Here is a 20,149-nt window from a genome sequence, read left to right on the forward strand (position 1 = left end):
CGTCTACATATTCCCAAACTTTGTTCTTTTTCATGGAATCCATTTCTGTATCCATGCCGACCGACCATCGTTTCCGTTGCGGACTAGCCATTGCCTGTTTATAGGTTAATGGATCGTCATCAATACCGTCACCTACGACCATATTGATTTCACCATCCAAGCCATAACGAGCTGGTTTTTTTGAAACCCTCCCACTACGACGAGGTGCGGTGATCTTCTGAACAGAAACTTTAGTATTAGATTTCTCAGTTGGTTCAACTGAGGGAGTGGGATTGTCCTCTTCACTTGTGGAGGAGGACGGAACATTGGAAGGACTTATATCTGATATCAATTCCTCTAGAACAACTTTACTTTTCGGTTTGTTGTCTTTAATATAGTTCTCTTCAAGGAAAGTAGCATTTGTAGAAACAAACACTTTGTTATCCTTGTGACTATAAAATAGTCCACCCCTAGTCTCTTTAGAATTTCCGACAAACATGCATACTTCGGTACGTGATTCAAGTTTGCCTTCTTTCTTTCTTAAGACATGAGCAGGGCACCCCCAAATTCTGTAGTGGCGTAAACTAGGTGTACGACCATTCCAAAGTTCGACGGGTGTCTTAGGGACTACTTTAGATGGAAAAACATTTAAAATGTCATTTGCCATCTGAATAGCATATCCCCAGAAGGACGTAGACAGAGTTGAATAACTCAGCATAGACCTAACCATTTCCAAAAGAGTGTGATTTCTTCTTTCTACAACTCCATTTTGTTGTTGAGTGCCTGGGGCAGTGTATTGGGATTCAATTCCAAGTTCAATTAAATGATCTTTGGACTGCATATCCATATATTCTCCACCCCTATCAGTTCGCAAGATCTTTAATGATTTACCTAATTGGTTTTGAGCCAAAGCATGAAACTCCTGAAACTTTTCAAACGTTTCAGATTTCTTTTGCATTAGGTAAAGAAAACTATATCTAGAGAAATCGTCAATGAAAGTGACAAAATACTCATAACCACCTCGGGCTTTGACATTCAAAGGTCCGCAGACATCGAAATGCACTAACCCTAGGGGCATTTTGGCATGCTCTCCCTTTGCAGAGAAAGAACGTTTAGTCATTTTTTCCTTCTAGGCAGGACTCGCATACTGGCAGTTCACCTAAGACGACATTTTTCAATGGACTGCCTTTGGTTAGCCTATTGAGTCTATCAAAGCCTATATGACCTAAACGTAAATGCCATAGATAAGTTTGATCATCATTATCAATCTCTTTTCTTTTGAGGTTTCTAGGTCTAGCTACATTGAAAAGTTCACTATTTAATGAGATTTGAGTATTCGGTCTTAAAACATAAAGCCCTTGTTCCATGGTAGCAACACATATTTGAAATTCATTACGAGAAATTGAACAATTTGTACTCGAAAAATTCAATATATAAGATTGTGTTTGCAAACATGAGACACTAATCAAGTTTCTACTAAAGTTTGGAATAAATAAAACATTTTCTAAAATTAAAAATCTTTGTTGAAACTTGATGCGGGCTTTTCCTCTAGCTTTGACCGATACTAACTCGCCATTGCCAACTTTAAGCTTTAACTCTCGTGGAAGCAGATTTTCCCAAGTTTCAAGCAACTGCAGTGAAGAACATACATGGTTAGTAGACCCAGAATCAACAATACAGACGGATTTGTCGTTCTCTAAAACACATGATTCAAAGACAAAAGCATTACCTTCGTTTGAATTGTTTAGAAGCCTAGGACATCGTTCTTCAAGATGTCCCTTTTCATTACAATTCGAACATAGAAGATATGTCTGATAATTGTACTTGAAGAAGCAGCTTTGCTAGATCCTTCATACCTAGTCCTTTTCCTCTGATTATGAATTGCAAACCCAGGGGGACCTATTGCAATCAGATTCCGTTCATGGGCTCGTAATTCTGCTTCGAGCTTGTCCATGTCAGAGGAGTTGAAATTATTGATCATATAAGAAATAACAAATTCATTATACTCCGGAGGAAGACTATAAGGATGAGTTGGACCCATTGTTCTCTTGATAAATCAATTCCTAGTAGATTTTCCTTTTGGAACTTCAGATTCATCATCAACAGGTGCGAGTTTATGCAACTACCAGGATGCATTTTCACACTATAGAGTTCTTTTGCTAAGATATTAACTAGGAGAGGATCGGGGTGTGGGTTATTCATAATGGCACTACAACACATCAATAAAATAGAAGTAAGGTTTTGGTTCATAAATTCATACACAGTTCAGAAAATAACAAATAATGACATATGTTATAGAAATACTAAATCTAACATAGTTTATTTTCCAAGATCTTTCAACAAACTGATACAGTGTCCCGTTTAGGCGAGAGTCAAAGCATCATCCATTGAATAGAGTTGTCAACTCATCTAAAATGATAACCATTCTAGCAACCTTTTATTCGATCAAGATTGGAATTCAGCGTTGTCCCGTTTAGGCGAGAGTCAAGGCAATTCTATCTTATGAGCTTCCACTATTGTTTCATAATTTGCAAGTGAAGTATGGTCGCCACCATTAGGGTGATCCATACCATACAAAACACTTACAAACTACTTATCTTTCGAGATTAAACGGTGCAAAATTGCTAATGAACGTTCCTCCATTAGGGAGGATTTGTAACGCCCTGTCCAACAGGGACGCCACGTGTGTGCAATTTATTTAAAATACCAATAACTATATAAGATGTAATTATACTAAAAGTGTGGGTAATTAAAATTTTGATGGTTAAAACTCAACCTTTAAACTGTTTAACAAAAGATAAGTAACATGAATTACGGGGTCCCCCTGTTTTCAAAATATTTACAAACTGGTTTCAAAGTATTTTACAACATAAGCTTTATATTTTCCAAAATACAATCAAAATAGAGCATCCTGTAAACTGGGCTGCCTACGGCTGGTATGTACATTGCTGCTGCGACCATAAACTCATGGTTGCTCGACTTTAGCCTTTCCTTTACCTGCACCATAAAGCACCAGTGAGTCACAGAGACTCAGCAAGAAAGTGATCAAAACAATAATTGAAAGAAAATGATTATCAACTTAATCTCATGCCATTATGTTTACTCACTATTCGATAATAATAAGCATTCCCTTAAACATCTCACATTCCTGGTACTTAATAAAGTACCACTTTTTACCACTCGTCACATACGAGCTGAATATGTCACTATCGTTGCCCGATAAAGCAAACGATAAGTAAGAAACCTAACCGCGGTTTCAAGAGTAATTACTCATAACGGTAATAACCGTTTCCAACCCTAGGTCATAACCTAGGCTTAATAAACTTTTAATCAGCATCATGATAATAATTAAGGCCACTTCCATTCATCCATTAATCTTTAACCACATACGGTGCTTACCACTTTTCTTACCTTAATTCAGAAGTCAAGAATATGGCCGACCTGGGTGGAAAAACAAGCTAGGCAATCCCGGTCCTATGTCACGACAATTGAAACACAATAAATACCTTAACTTAATATTCCGGATTAAAACCCTAATTTAAAACCGATTAGACTTAGCCTTCACCAACTATATAATAATTCAAATAACTCAAAATTATTCAAAGGCAGGTACTAGGTTCAACCCCGAGCTAAACAGGGTTCAGAGAAAAACCCGAGAAATTTTCCCCCTGCTGTAACCGGTCGACCGGTTCTGATACAGCAGAACCAATCCGGTCGACCGGTTGCTGTCAGACCAGAAAATTTCTGGTTTTTCTCCCCCAGCTCGAACCAAAACCATTTCAGACCTAATTTGCACTTCCAGAACAGTTCAATATACCAAATATAACATATTCAACACATCATTTAATCACAATTCACCATTTAACTCAAAATCACCATCTTACTTGACAATTTGTATTTAAACATCACTTTCAACACCTATTTAATTGAACAACCCTTAATTTCACTCAATCTTCATTCAAACAAGTTTCAAATCAACTCTAAGAACCTACCCTAACCTCAGTTCATACCCCAGCTCAGGATTTAATGAAAACCTTACCAAAACCTAACTAAACTCAAGGAAAATTAATTAAGAGAAGAGTAGAAGGATCATACCTCCACTTAGCTAGCTTCTAGGGTTGAGATTAGCTCAAGAAATTGAAGAAAAGAAATGAGTTTTTCCTTGGTTTCCAGCTGCTTCAACGATCGGCAAGAGAGGAAGAAGAAAATAAAGCTTGAAGTTGTGTGATTTTTGCTTTCTTGCCTTGGAAGCAACTTAAATAAGGTTGCCTTCTTCTTTTTTTTTTTTTTAAACTAACAATCAGCCACTAGAAGTCAAAGGTCAAAAAGTCAAAACATAAAAAAATGACTAATTTACCCTTAAAAAACTTAAACTAAAATTATAACCTAGGGGCATTTATGGTAATTTTACTAATTCCCCAATCCGACATTCTAATAAAATTCTAACTTAATCCGGGATATTCTCAAAATAATTCTTTCATTTAATGTCGTGACATTGCTAACCACATAGCTAAAATTTCACAATTGCCGGGCCCAAAAATAACGTATTTCATTAATTAATTTCTCAACAATTACCTAAGTAAGATCATAATCCTACTTCATTTCTCAAGAAATTACATATTTAATAAAATATGTCCATTTAAATATTATTTATTTTCTGGGATATTACAGGATTACTCACTAAAACAAACGCGATGTAAAACCAACAATGGAGATTGAATGTCTCTTGATTAAAAGCTCATTATTTAAAAAAAATATGTATTTTGTATAGTCAAATAATTCGATATTATAATAATGAAAAATTACAAATTAAAGTTGGTTTAAATAAAAAATCAACTTTAATTAATTTTCAATTATTATTTAATTCAAAAAATAAATTCGAATAAATATCGAACAAGTTCCATATTATAATAATGAAAAATTACAAATCAAAGTTGGTTTAAATAAAAAATCAACTTTAATTAAATTTCAATTATTGTTTAAATTCGAAAAAATAAATTCGAATATAATGGAACAAATTTGAAAATATCTTGTTTAAGTTGTTTTAGAAGAATTTAAAAAATCAACTTAAATATCTTTCAAATCAGATTTAATTAAATTAAAATTAAGTTGTAACCACTTAATTTGAAAATATTCCATTTTAAGTTAATATTCGAAAAGATATTAACTCAAAAAATATCTAAAATATTCCATTTTAAGTTAATATTCGAAAAGATATTAACTTAAAAAATATCTAAAGAATCTTAATAACCAATGCTTGAAATTCCTCAACTTAATTTTGAAATTTTAAATCCAAAAGATATTTAGATTTAAGTTGGTTAGTTATAGATAACTAAATATCAACTTAAATAGGAATATTTAATGAAAAATTTAAATTAAGCTTCAGAAAGAATCTAGATGGTTATAATTCTATATTTAATTAAATACAAGAAAATACATATAGTTTAGCTTAGAATATAAAATTCTTTAAACTATGGTTTTCTTAAATTAATTTCAAAATAAATGAAATTAATTATGTTGCTAATCAATTTTATTAGGTTAAACTAATTTAATTAACCTAGTACAGTTATTCAAATCAGGCAAATGGGCCTTCACAATTGGGGTGGTTCATGTGAGGGGGTGCTGGGTTCAGTATGTCGTACCCACTTCTATGGCTCCCAACTCTCACACAAGACCCAAAAGAAAGGAATTTAACATTAAATAGAACAACTGTTATTAATTGAATAGGCCCAAAAACTAAATGGGCCTAAATAAAATCTATCAAAAACTATGACATTTTATTTAGCAACAACAACCTATATGCATCTATAATGAAATTAAACACATAGGCTAACACAGGCACACTTTGGATGGGTCCTATCATGTTGCTAGGTCATACACAGATGAAAGAAGATTGTAAATATACCTGTTACAAATTGTTAACTTGACCAAGGGAGCCATGAGTTAAAATCAGATCATTGGATCTGTCAACAAGTTAACCATGGCTATTTGCAATCAAGCAATAATAGGTTTTGAAAACCTACAAACAAGCTAAAACACATACTCCTGCAACAAGGTTAGTTGGATAGTTGGATGTAGGATTTATTTAATTTTAAATAAATAATTTCGAAAAATAATTAATTAAATAAATAAAAATTTATTTTTGAAAAATTTAAAAAATTTAAAAAAATTTCGAAATATTTTTTTAAAAAAATTTAAAATTAAACCTACAATTTTGAAAAATTAGGTTTCAACCAACCTAAATATCATTTCAAAATTTGCTAACTACTTTTAAAAATTAAATGTTATTTTATAAATAAAAATTAAATAAAAATTAAAAAAGATAAATGAATATCTTTTTCAAATTTTAAATGTAATTTAAATAAATAAAATAACAAAATTTAAAAGTTAGCAAAATATTTTACATCTATTTAAAATTACATGATTATAGTTATCTTATTTTAAATTTAAATAAGGTCAAATTATTTTTTAAAAAATTTAATTTAAAAATTTAAAAGCTGACCTTAAATTTAAAAAAAATAAGATATAATCAAATTTAAAAATAAGATAGATAATTAAGCAAAAAAGATAGATATTGACTATTTCAAATTCAAATTTCACTAATATCATGAATTAAATTTAAAAAATATTAAATAAATTAATTATGATAATTAGAATTGAATTAGGAATAGTAAATGTATAAATATTGAACTACACAAAAAATCAGAAGTTAATTCCATGAAAAAGCATGAAGAAACGAAGAAAGACGAAAAAATTGCAAGCTGTACGGACGGGATGCTGTGCATACCCGTCCGCGCGCGTGCTGGGGTGATCTGGGCGAGAAAGCTCGGCGGCTGGAGGATTTGCATGAAATCCGCGTGCGCAGGAGGCCTTCAGCTCAACCCCGATTTTTTCGAAACTTCAAAAAATCATAACTAATTCAAATTAAATCAAAATTGAGTTCTGTAAAAATGTAACTTGCTTAATTTTTTCCATACTATCCAATAAAAATAATTCCAGAAACAGATATTCAATTATTTTTCACGAAAATTCACAAACATCAATCAATCATCAAATAACACTCAATACAACATGATACCATCCAAAACATCAAACAATCGTTTTAAAGTCCAAATTTCTTGCAAGCAAATCAATTACCATGGCTCAAAGGCTAGTTGTTGGAAATTATTTTACCAGGATCTTAGATCTACTCACAAGTATGTTGATTAACACCCTAAATATGAACTTTCTAAAACGATGAAATAAACACATATAAAGTTTAGAAAACCTTACATTGGGTGCAGCGGAATTAAATGACTCCTTCCGTTCAGATCTCTAACCCTTGTATCCTTTCTGTCACAGAGTATTATCAAGATCTAAACCTGGATCTCTTTCTCTGAATCTTTGATGCTAAAACTCCTTTTGCTGAAAATCTTTCTTCACGATCTTCCTCACTATGATTGAGGTATTGCTTGCTGTGTGTGGGCACTACTCTAATCACTAAGGGGTTTCGAAATATGAAGGAAGAAGAGAGAGAAAGATAGAGTGGCGGCCAAAGGTAGAGAGAGAGGCTCAGGTTTTTTCTGAATGAAAAGTGTAATTTTCCTAAAGCCTTCACTACCTATTTATAGCATTCCACTAGGGTTAGGTTTGAATTATTTGGCATTAAAATAATGAAAATATCAGAGGTAAAACTCCTATAAAAGTGGCCGGCCAAGGCTTATTGGATTTGGGCCTCACTTTTTACAATTTTGCAATTTTATCACTTTTGTATATGATTTTCTCAAAAACGCCAATTTTCTAATTCAACCATTTAAATGCCAATTCTAACTATTTAATAACTATAAATAATTATTAAATAATATTGTCATTTATCATATTTATTAATTGAACCATACAAAGTATCATAATTAACAAATATGCCCCTAATAACTCTTTCCTTACAATTTCGCCCTTACTTAGTGAAAATTTCACAAATAGACATAGTCTAATTTGAGAATTATAATCGATTAATCAAAACCAATTACATGAGTCTTACAAGCAATATTATCTCAACTAGTGCGGGGACCTGTTGGAAATTATTTTACCAGGATCTTAGATCTACTCACAAGTATGTTTATTAACATCCTAAATAAGAACTTTCTAAAACGATAAATTAAACACATATAAAGTTTAAGAAACCTTACATTGGGTGCAGCGGAATAATATGACTCCTTCCGTTCAGATATCTAGCCCTTGATTCCTTTCTGTAGCAGAGCATTATCAATATCTGAACCTGGATCTCTTTCTCTGAATCCTTGATGCTGAATCTCCTTTGCTGATGATCTTTCTTCACGATCTTCCTCACTATGATTGAGGTATCACTTGATGTGTGTGGGCACTACTCATACACTAAGAAATTTCGAAATTTCAATGGAAGAAGAAAGAAGAAGTGGTAGCTAAACATAGGGAGAGAGAAGGCTCAGTTTTTCTGAATCAGAAAGTCTGAAGAAAAGTGTTATTTTCCTGAAGCCTTCACTATCTATTTATAGCATTCCACTAGGGTTAGATTTGAATTATTTGGCATTAAAATAATGAAAATATCAGTTTAAATTTCCTACAAAAGTGGCAGGCCATACATGTAGTGGATTGGGCCTTGCTTTTTGCAATTTTGCAATTTTAACACCTTTTGTATCTGATTTTCTCAAAAATGCCAATTTCCTAATTCAACCATTTAAATGCCAATTCTAACTATTTAATAACTATAAATAATTATTAAATAATATTTTCATTTATCATATTCATTAATTGAACCATACAAAGTATCATAATTAACAAATATGCCCCTATAAACTCTTTCTTTATAATTTCGCCCTTACTTAGTGAAAAATTCACAAATAGACATAGTCTAATTTGAGAATTATAATTGATTAATCAAAACCAATTACATGAGTCTTACAAGCAATATTATCTCAACTAGTGGGGGGACCATGGGTCTATATAACCGAGCTTCCAATAAGTAGATCAAGAATTTAGCACTAAAATTCACTAACTTATTAATTCTTCGTTGAATCCACGCATAGAACTTAGAATTGCACTCTCAGTATATAGAATGCTCTATATGTTCCACCATATAGACACATCATTAGTTATCCATTGTTATAATCCTAATGTGATCAATGATCCTCTATATGAATGATCTACACTGTAAAGGGATTAAATTACCGTTACACCCTACAATGTATTTATTCCTTAAAACACTTGACCCCGTATAAATGATATTTCAGCTTATGTGAAATGAGTACTCCACCATTTATGTTCGTTTGGTCAAGCTCGAAGGAGATCATCCTTTGCTTACTATTTGCCAGATAGAAGCTATAGATTCCATGTTTATGCTAGCGCTCCCACTTAATTGCACTACCGTGTTCCCAAAAAGTACGTATCACCCTGACCTAAAAGTAGGCTTAACTAACAATTCAAGGAACGCGAATAGCCTTTCAAGATTGAGCCTAATCATAACAGTTTTAAGATCATTTGATCTAGGATCAACTAGGCGATATTGACTTGAATAGATTTTTACGGTAAGTTTAATTAAATCTAAGTCAAAGTTCAATATCGGTCCCTTCCGATGCATACTCCATGCATCCAACCTGAGCTTTACTTTAACCAATGTTCTGGAAAGAACATAGTATTTCTCCAAATACAAGTAAACTCTTGTTGTAGATTATCATAGATAAATCTAGGAAACTTTATTCACATAGTCATGTTTACTTTCCAATGTGTTGACGGCACAATAAACAGGATCAAGTATGTGAAAAGGGTTTCAGATGAATTTATACATTATGTACATATAATCATGAAATAAATCATGTGAACCATGCAACATTAAATGTTATTTCTGATCTATATTAATAAGCAAATCTGATTATATTGAAATGAGTTTTATTTAGGGCATAAAACCCAACAAACTCCCACTTGCACTAATATAAAACAAAAAGTGCGTTTCAAATAATCTCAACACCTTGATATACAAATCAAGTGTAGTAGTAGTAAACTCCTCGTAATAGGATCTGAAAGGTTGAATTAAACACAACCTTTTCTCCACCATTACTCTTCCTTTAATCACAAAATCATTGATAATGTGAAATTCCTCTTCTATATGTCTACTCTTTTGGGATACTGGATTCTATACTTTTGGCAACTACTTCTTGGTTATTCAGGAAGTAACACAAGTAGTTAAGGCAATTTGGAATGATGCCAAAAATGTATAGAACTTTCCTTAGACTGAATAAGTACCTTTCCTGCAGCTTTAACATTCAGTCTCTCTCTGGTAGACCTAGAGACTTCAGATAGGTTTTTACACTTCTCTAAAATCACTATTCCACCCCCAGAGTAACCACCATCTTATCAGAAATATTTACTAGCACATAGGCAAATTTCGAAATCTGATATGGTGTAGTCTAAGAGTTTTAAACACACTCTTATAGACTAACATATAGTTCCTCTTCTTAATCTTAGGATTTACTTGATTGTCTTCCAATGTTCTTCTCCTGGATTAATCTGATACCTACTCATTACTCCCACTCAACAGCAGGTGTCTGGTCTAAGGCATACGAAAGCATATCTAAGACCTCTCACTGTTGATACAAGAAATTCTTTCATGGCTTTATCTTTTCTGGAATAGTTGAGACTTTTCCTTAGATAAATAAAATCTATGCCTTAGAAGTTGTGAAGCTTCTATAGATTTCCATTAGAAAGAAAATGCTTCAGCATCTTACTAAAGTAAGTTGCTTGCATTAGAGTAAGTAATTACCAGGTATACCACAAGCCATAGGTTTGAATAACCTCAAACTTATAATACTAGGAACAGGAAGTTTGTTAAGTCCATTGAATAGACTTATAAACGAAAATTTCCTTTTATGTCCTTGTAATAGATCCATGTGAATGGATTGAACCATAGTTCTATTGGCTTTCTTCTTAGTTTCTTATCTTGACAATCCATTACTTGTTTAAACTCACAATGGATTTTAATCACTAGTGTCTCCCAAGTCATAAGAAGGTGAGTTCCTAGAAACTCTCCCACTACGACAAGGTACCGTGAATTATGTCGAAGAAAACTAAATGGTATTAACCTCTTTGGTTGTGACAAGACAACAGAGGCAGTGGGATCATCATATATTATATGAGATGATAGAACACTTTTGGAATCAAGAATTAAATATCTCCTTTACTTGCTACTTGTTTTCAGACTTAGTCATTATCTTAGAAAAGTAGTATTTGTTTGAACAAACACTTTCTTATCTATTGACAATGGGATGGGCCACCCCTAATCACTTAGAATAGCTAACAAACCATGGTTAATGGTTCTAGCTTTTCTTAAGATTTTGATTAGGTCATCCATGAATCTAGTAATGATTTACATTAAGTATACAACCATTACATCATTCTGAAATTGTATTACCATAGAAGGAATTAGGCAACGACTAGTAACTAATTATCAACATGCAACTCGAAATTTCTGAGGAGGTAAGTTTGGATATAATTCAAAAATCAATTTAATGATCTTTGAACTGCATATCTACTAACTATTTCTCCACCCCTATCAGTTCGCAAGATCTTTAACCACTTACCTTAATGGTTTTAACCATTGCTAGAAATTAATGAAATTTTTCAAACATTTCAAATTTCTTTGCTAAAAGGTATAATCTAGAGTTATCGTTTTAAGAATACAACGAAAAACTCATATCCACCCCTGAATGTACATCCATCTGCGAATGAGATGAACTACTTTCAGTGGATATAGGCATATTAACTCTTTGCAGAGATTGATCTTGTCAAATCCACTATGAACAAGATACAAATGCCATAGATTAAAAAAATGTGGTAGTGTCTTTTGATGACATAGGTTTAGTTACATCAAAGAGTTCTTAGAATAGTGCAAGTGGATCCTGGTCACAGAATACCTAACTCATATTCCATACAGTTTGAATCCATTAATAAAAGATGGATATTAAACACTTGAGAAAGTGTAACTGTATTGTATCTGGAATTAGAAATATAAGAAAATTTCTGTTTGGATTCTAAAATTAAAGTCAAAGACTTAAATTTATACCAAATATAATGAGTAATTCTATCTTGGACCAGCACTACTAATACAAACTCTAAGTCAGATTTGCCCATACAAGTAGGAGATTTCTAAGATTGAGGATTTATATCAATTGGGAATAGAATTTCGGGATTATAATCATATGCGTCATTTAATTTCTTAAGAGAAAATATAATGACATGAAATGATTTATAGACCATTCATCCAATGATATATTATTAAGCTAATCGAAATGAATAAGCTAAGAGGAATTAGGATAATTTCGTTTATAAATAAGAATCCAACGATGCTTCGATTAGCGAAAGACAAAGTAATTTTATTTATGTAATCTTCTTGTTTCATATTGTAAAAATACTAGTCTAAGGTGTCATCAATTGATGAACAGCTAGATGTCGCATATACAATACTTATCTTTCGAGATCTTACACTATTATGTATGTCTAATGGTGAAAATCCATTGAGGATTTATCTCATTAGAAAAACAAACATGTTAGACCAACAATGAAGATTCGAAATTAAACTACAATTTAATAACAGAAAATAACATGGTTCAATATAAATTCATACACAATTCAGAAATTATAAACATATAGCAAGTAGGAATGACAAGTGAAAATACTAAAACATACAATCCTAAATAATTTCCAAGGTTTTTCAACAAACTGATACAGTGTCCCGTTTAGGCGAGAGTCAAAGCATCATCCATTGAATAGAGTTGTCAGCTCATCTAAAATGATAACCATTCTAGCAACCTTTTATTCGATCAAGATTGGAATTCAGCGTTGTCCCGTTTAGGCGAGAGTCAAGGCAATTCTATCTTATGAGCTTCCACCATTGTTTCATAATTTGCAAGTCAAGTATGGTCGCCACCATTAGGGTGATCCATACCATACAAAACACTTACAAACTACTTATCATGCGAGGTTATAAAACCCACAATGGAGATCGAATGTCTTTATAATAAAGCTCATTATTTAAAAAGAGTTGTATTTTCTTTGATTCTCTTTATTTATTCTATTTATTTTAAATATATATTTATTTAATTAAAATTTCCAATTTAGAATGAAAAATTCTAAATATAAATTTTAATTTAATATTTATAAATTTTACTTAGATGGATATGAAAATAACATGAATTATTTCCATCTTAGTAATAATTTCCAATAAATATTTAGAAAAAAATATTTAAGCTGTTACAAAATTAATTTAAATTAATTTACAACTCAAATTTAATTTTCTAGAAATATATATTGCATTTCGAAAAATTAAAGTATTTAAGAATACAATTTTCGAAAAATGCATGTTAAAATAAAAATAAATCCTGGAAAAATTATTCTAATTTAATGTTGGCCCAAAATTAATTAATAAACTTAATTTACAACAAAAATATAATTTTCCTATTTAATTAAATATATAAGAAAAAAAAAATTCAAATATTTAAGTATGATGATGAAAATCAACTTAAATATTAATTTTCTATTTAATTAAATACACTAGAAAAATACTTCAAGCAAAAATATCATCTATCTAGATTTTTCTTTGACTAATTAATTCAATTTCTAATAATATACTTTAATTCAATTTATTTTAAATTAATCAATAAATGAAAAAATCATTGATTTAAGTTGATCCAAGAATTAATTAAAATAAATAATTAATTTACAACTTAATCTATTTTTCAAGATAAAATTCGAAATTCTAGCATTTAATAAATGCAATTTCGAAAATTGATTAATAAAATAAAAAAAATATATTTTGAAAATTATTTAAATTTAGTTGAAAAAAATAAATTTCAACTAAAAATAATTTTCTATTTAATTAAATGTCATGAAAAAAGAAATATTTAAGTATGATGATAAAAATCAACTTAGATATTTAATTTTCAAATTAATTAAATGTATTAAATTCAAGAAATAAATAATTAAGTGTAGAGAAGGCTTAATTATTAATTTCTAGTTTAATACTAGGAAAAATATACTTAAAATAAATTGTACCAAAATTAATTATTTAAATAATTAATTTCACAATTTATAATATTTTCCTATTTAATAGTAGAAATAATAAGTAGTCTAGAAATAACTATCTAGAAAATATCTTTTTTGACTAAGTATCTTTTCCATAAAATTTGAAAAAAAAATATCTAATTTAAGTTATATTAGAAAAAAATCTAGAACTTAAATATTTTTCAAATTTAAATTTAATTAAATATTAAAAATTAAGTTGTAACCACTTAATTTGAAAATATTCCATTTTAAGTTAATATTCGAAAAGATATTAACTTAAAAAATATCTAAAGAATCTTAATAACCAATGCCTAAAATTCCTCAACTTAATTTTGAAATTTGAAATTCAAAAGATATTCAGATTTAAGTTGGTTAGTTGAAGATAACTAAATATCAACTTAAATAGGAATATTTAATGAAAAATTTAAATTAAGCTCCAGAAAGAATCTAGATGGTTATAATTCTATATTTAATTAAATACAAGAAAATACATATAGTTTAGCTTAGAATAAAAAACTCTTTAAACTATATTTTTCTTAAATTAATTTCAAAATAAATGAAATTAATTATGTTGCTAATCAATTTTATTAGGTTAAACTAGTGTAATTAACCTAGTACAGTTGTTCAAATCAGGCAAATGGGCCTTCACAATTGGGGTGGTTCATGTGAGGGGCTGCTGGGTTCAGTATGTCGTACCCACTTCTATGGCTCCCAACTCTCACACAAGGCCCAAAAGAGAGGAATTTAACCTTAATAAGAACAACTGTTATTAATTGAATAAGCCCAAAACTAAATGGGCCTAAATAAAATCTATCAAGAACTATGATATTTTATTTAGCAACAACAACCTATATGCATCTATAATAAAATTAAACACATAGGCTCACACAGGCACACTTTGGATGGGTCCTATCATGCTGCTAGGTCATACACAGATGAAAGAAGATTGTAAATATACCTGTTACAAATTATTAACTTGACCAAGGGAGCCATCAGATCATTAGATCTGGCAAAAAGTAACCATGGCTATTTGCAATCAAGTAATAATAGGTTTTGAAAACTTACACATAAGCTAAAACCACATACTCCTGCAACAAGGTTAGCTGGATAGTTGGATGTAGGATTTATTTAATTTTAAATTAAATTTTTAATTTCGAAAATAATTAATTAAATAATAAAAAAAAATTTCGAAAATTTTTAAAAGAATTTGAAAAAATTCGAAAATTAAAAAAAATTAAATTTAAAATTAAACCTGCAATTTTGAAAAATTAGGTTTCAACCAACCTAAATCTCATTTCAAAAATTTGCTAACTACTTTTAAAAATTAAATGTTATTTTAAAAATAAAAATTAAATAAAAATTATAAAAGATAAATGAAATATCTTTTCAGATTTTAAATTTAATTTAAATAAATAAAATAACAAAATTTAAAAGTTAGCAAAATATCTTACATCTATTTAAAATTACATGATTATAAATATCTTATTTTAAATTTAAATAAGGTCAAAATATCTAAAAAGATTTAAAAAAAAATCTTAAAAGATAAGATATAATTAAAAATATCTTAAAAGATAAGATATTTTATAAATATCTTAAAAGATTTTATAAATATCTTATAAAATCTGACCTTAAATTTAAAAAAAATAAGATATAATCAAATTTAAAAATAAGATAGATTTTTAAGCAAGAAGATAGATACTAATTCTATTCAAATTCAAATTACACTAATATCTTGAATTAAATTTAAAAAATATTAAATTAATTCAAAATGATAATTAGAATTGAATTAGGAATAGTAATAGTATAAATACAAAACTATACAAAAAATTGGAAGTTAATTCCATGAAAAAGCATGAAAAATCGAAGAAAAACAAAAAAAATCGAAACTGTACGGACAGATTTGCGATCGCAGGAAAAAAAATCAGCACAGCCCCGATTTTTTCAAATCTTCAAAAAATCATAACTAATTCAAATAAAATCCAAATTAAGTTCTGTAAAAGGCTAACTTGCTTAATTTTTTCCATACTATCCAATAAAAATAATTCCAGAGATAAACTCGCAATTATGTTTCACGAAAATTTCACAAACATCAATCAATCATCAAATAACACTCAATACAACATGATACCATCCAAAGAACATACAAACAATCGTTTTAAAGTCCAAATTTCTTGCAAGTAAATCAATTACCATGGCTCTGAGGCCAGTTGTTGGAAATTATTTTACCAGGATCTTAGATCTACTCACAAGTATGTTTATTAACATCCTAAATAAGAACTTTCTAAAACGATAAATTAAACACATATAAAGTTTAAGAAACCTTACATTGGGTGCAGCGGAATAATATGACTCCTTCCGTTCAGATATCTAGCCCTTGATTCCTTTCTGTAGCAGAGCATTATCAATATCTGAACCTGGATCTCTTTCTCTGAATCCTTGATGCTGAATCTCCTTTGCTGATGATCTTTCTTCACGATCTTCCTCACTATGATTGAGGTATCACTTGATGTGTGTGGGCACTACTCATACACTAAGAAATTTCGAAATTTCAATGGAAGAAGAAAGAAGAAGTGGTAGCTAAACATAGGGAGAGAGAAGGCTCAGTTTTTCTGAATCAGAAAGTCTGAAGAAAAGTGTTATTTTCCTGAAGCCTTCACTATCTATTTATAGCATTCCACTAGGGTTAGATTTGAATTATTTGGCATTAAAATAATGAAAATATCAGTTTAAATTTCCTACAAAAGTGGCAGGCCATACACGTAGTGGATTGGGCCTTGCTTTTTGCAATTTTGCAATTTTAACACCTTTTGTATCTGATTTTCTCAAAAATGCCAATTTCCTAATTCAACCATTTAAATGCCAATTCTAACTATTTAATAACTATAAATAATTAATAAATAATATTGTCATTTATCATATTCATTAATTGAACCATACAAAGTATCATAATTAACAAATATGCCCCTATAAACTCTTTCTTTATAATTTCGCCCTTACTTAGTGAAAAATTCACAAATAGACATAGTCTAATTTGAGAATTATAATTGATTAATCAAAACCAATTACATGAGTCTTACAAGCAATATTATCTCAACTAGTGGGGGGACCATGGGTCTATATAACCGAGCTTCCAATAAGTAGATCAAGAATTTAGCACTAAAATTCACTAACTTATTAATTCTTCGTTGAATCCACGCATAGAACTTAGAATTGCACTCTCAGTATATAAAATGCTCTATATGTTCCACCATATAGACACATCATTAGTTATCCATTGTTATAATCCTAATGTGATCAATGATCCTCTATATGAATGATCTACACTGTAAAGGGATTAAATTACCGTTACACCCTACAATGTATTTATTCCTTAAAACACTTGACCCCGTATAAATGATATTTCAGCTTATGTGAAATGAGTACTCCACCATTTATGTTCGTTTGGTCAAGCTCGAAGGAGATCATCCTTTGCTTACTATTTGCCAGATAGAAGCTATAGATTCCATGTTTATGCTAGCGCTCCCACTCAATTGCACTACCGTGTTCCCAAAAAGTACGTATCACCCTGACCTAAAAGTAGGCTTAACTAACAATTCAAGGAACGCGAATAGCCTTTCAAGATTGAGCCTAATCATAACAGTTTTAAGATCATTTGATCTAGGATCAACTAGGCGATATTGACTTGAATAGATTTTTACGGTAAGTTTAATTAAATCTAAGTCAAAGTTCAATGTCGGTCCCTTCCGATGCATACTCCATGCATCCAACCTGAGCTTTACTTTAACCAATGTTCTGGAAAGAACATAGTATTTCTCCAAATACAAGTAAACTCTTGTTGTAGATTATCATATCAGTAAAACCCTGTGTCTGATAAATCTAGGAAACTTTATTCACATAGTCATGTTTACTTTCCAATGTGTTGACGGCACAATAAACAGGATCAAGTATGTGAAAAGGGTTTCAGATGAATTTATACATTATGTACATATAATCATGAAATAAATCATGTGAACCATGCAACATTAAATGTTATTTCTGATCTATATTAATAAGCAAATCTGATTATATTGAAATGAGTTTTATTTAGGGCATAAAACCCAACAGGACCATGGGTCTATATAACCGAGCTTCCAATAAGTAGATCAAGAATTTATCACTAAAATTCACTAACTTATTAATTCTTCGTTGAATCCACGCATAGAACTTAGAATTGCACTCTCAGTATATAGAATGCTCTATATGTTCCACCATAGACGCATCATTAGTTATCCATTGTTATAATCCTAATTTGATCAATGATCCTCTATATGAATGATCTACACTGTAAAGGGATTAGATTACCGTTACACCCTACTATGTATTTTATCCTTAAAACACTTGACCCCGTATAAATGATATTTCAGCTTATGTGAAATGAGTACTCCACCATTTATGTTCGTTTGGTCAAGCTCGAAGGAGATCATCCTTTACTTACTATTCGCCAGATAGAAGCTATAGATTCCTTGTTTATGTTAGCGCTCCCACTCAATTGCACTACTGTGTTCCCAAAATGTACGTATCACCCTGACCTAAAAGTAGGCTTAATTAACAAATCAAAGAACACGAATAGCCTTTTAAGATTGAGCCTAATCATAACAGGATTAAGAACATTTGATCTAGGATCAACTAGGCGATATTGACTTGAATAGATTTTACGGTAAGTTTAATAAATCTAAGTCAAAGTTCAATATCGGTCCCTTCCGATGCATACTCCATGCATCCAACCTGAGCTTTACTTTAACCAATGTTTTGGAAAGAACATAGCGTTTCTCCAAATGCAAGTAAACTCTTGTTGTAGATTATCATATCAGTAAAACCCTGTGTCTGATAAATCTAGGAAACTTTATTCACATAGTCATGTTTACTTTCCAAAGTGATGACAACACAATAAACAGGATCAAGTATGTGAAAAGGGTTTAAGATGAATTTATAAATCAAATAGACAAGCAATTGATAAAGTGAACCAAAACATACACTAATAAATGAAAAATACTTCTGTTTCTTTATTGATGTTAAATAAAATAGATTACATTGAAATGGAGTTTTATTTAGGGCATAAAACCCAACACATACCAGTATTAATTTTTTCTTGAATCTTGATGTTCCATTCCGATTCCTTCAATCTCCATATCCGCCCCAGTAGGTTCTTCAAGAATCCCCTGCTATGATCCGCCTTCGAACACAATCTCACCCGAAGATTGAATTTTGCAATCATGGTGGATAGACTGTGATCCACCTCCCATTCTTCTTCATCCGAGACATGAAGCTTATTTGTTTTAGCTAGCAGTTCTTCCATAGTAATGGCGAGTACACACCAGTCCGATTACCGGAACCCCTTGGTCTCCGAGGGAAAAGGAATGGCAGGGCCTCACACTCCGAGCCCTAGCAGAGAGCACGCGAAAAAAAGAGAGTAAATTTCCCTATTTTTAATCATAATTCTTTTTATATGAGTATACACCATTAATTATTTAAGAAATTCTATAAATTTGTTAGAATTTAAAAAAATTAAGGAGACCTTCTATTGCACGTATGCTTTTTTTTTTCTTTCTAATTTTATACAGATGTAAAATAGAATATTTGATCCGATTCAATTTGTATTTTCTAGATAAATAATATTTAATCCACACTAAGTGTAAATTTTATTTTTGGATTCAATTCAATCCGCAGTAGTGTGGATTAGATCGATTATTTCAGATCAGTTATTTTTTTTTAATGATAAATTATTTAACATTTTATTAAACTGCAAAAAAAAAAGACTATTATTTCTTAATCTCTAAGAATCATCTCTCTCCATCCCAATTTACATGCAAATTAAACCAATATACATATGTGTCCATATATACATATACTCATCTATGAAAAAAATAACGAAATAATTATTACAATATATTTTTGGATTTACACTAGTATATATATATTTATATATATATGGAAGAGGTTTCGATGGTTACATTTTTATTGTAACCATCATGGTTACATTTTTTTAAGCCATTAAATTACTATTAAATGGTTATGATTAATTTGGAAATTAAATAAAAATAAATAATAAATAACTTGTAACCTG

This window comes from Cannabis sativa, chromosome 5 (genome assembly GCF_029168945.1).
Source record: "Cannabis sativa cultivar Pink pepper isolate KNU-18-1 chromosome 5, ASM2916894v1, whole genome shotgun sequence".
Taxonomy (NCBI): Eukaryota; Viridiplantae; Streptophyta; class Magnoliopsida; order Rosales; family Cannabaceae; genus Cannabis; species Cannabis sativa.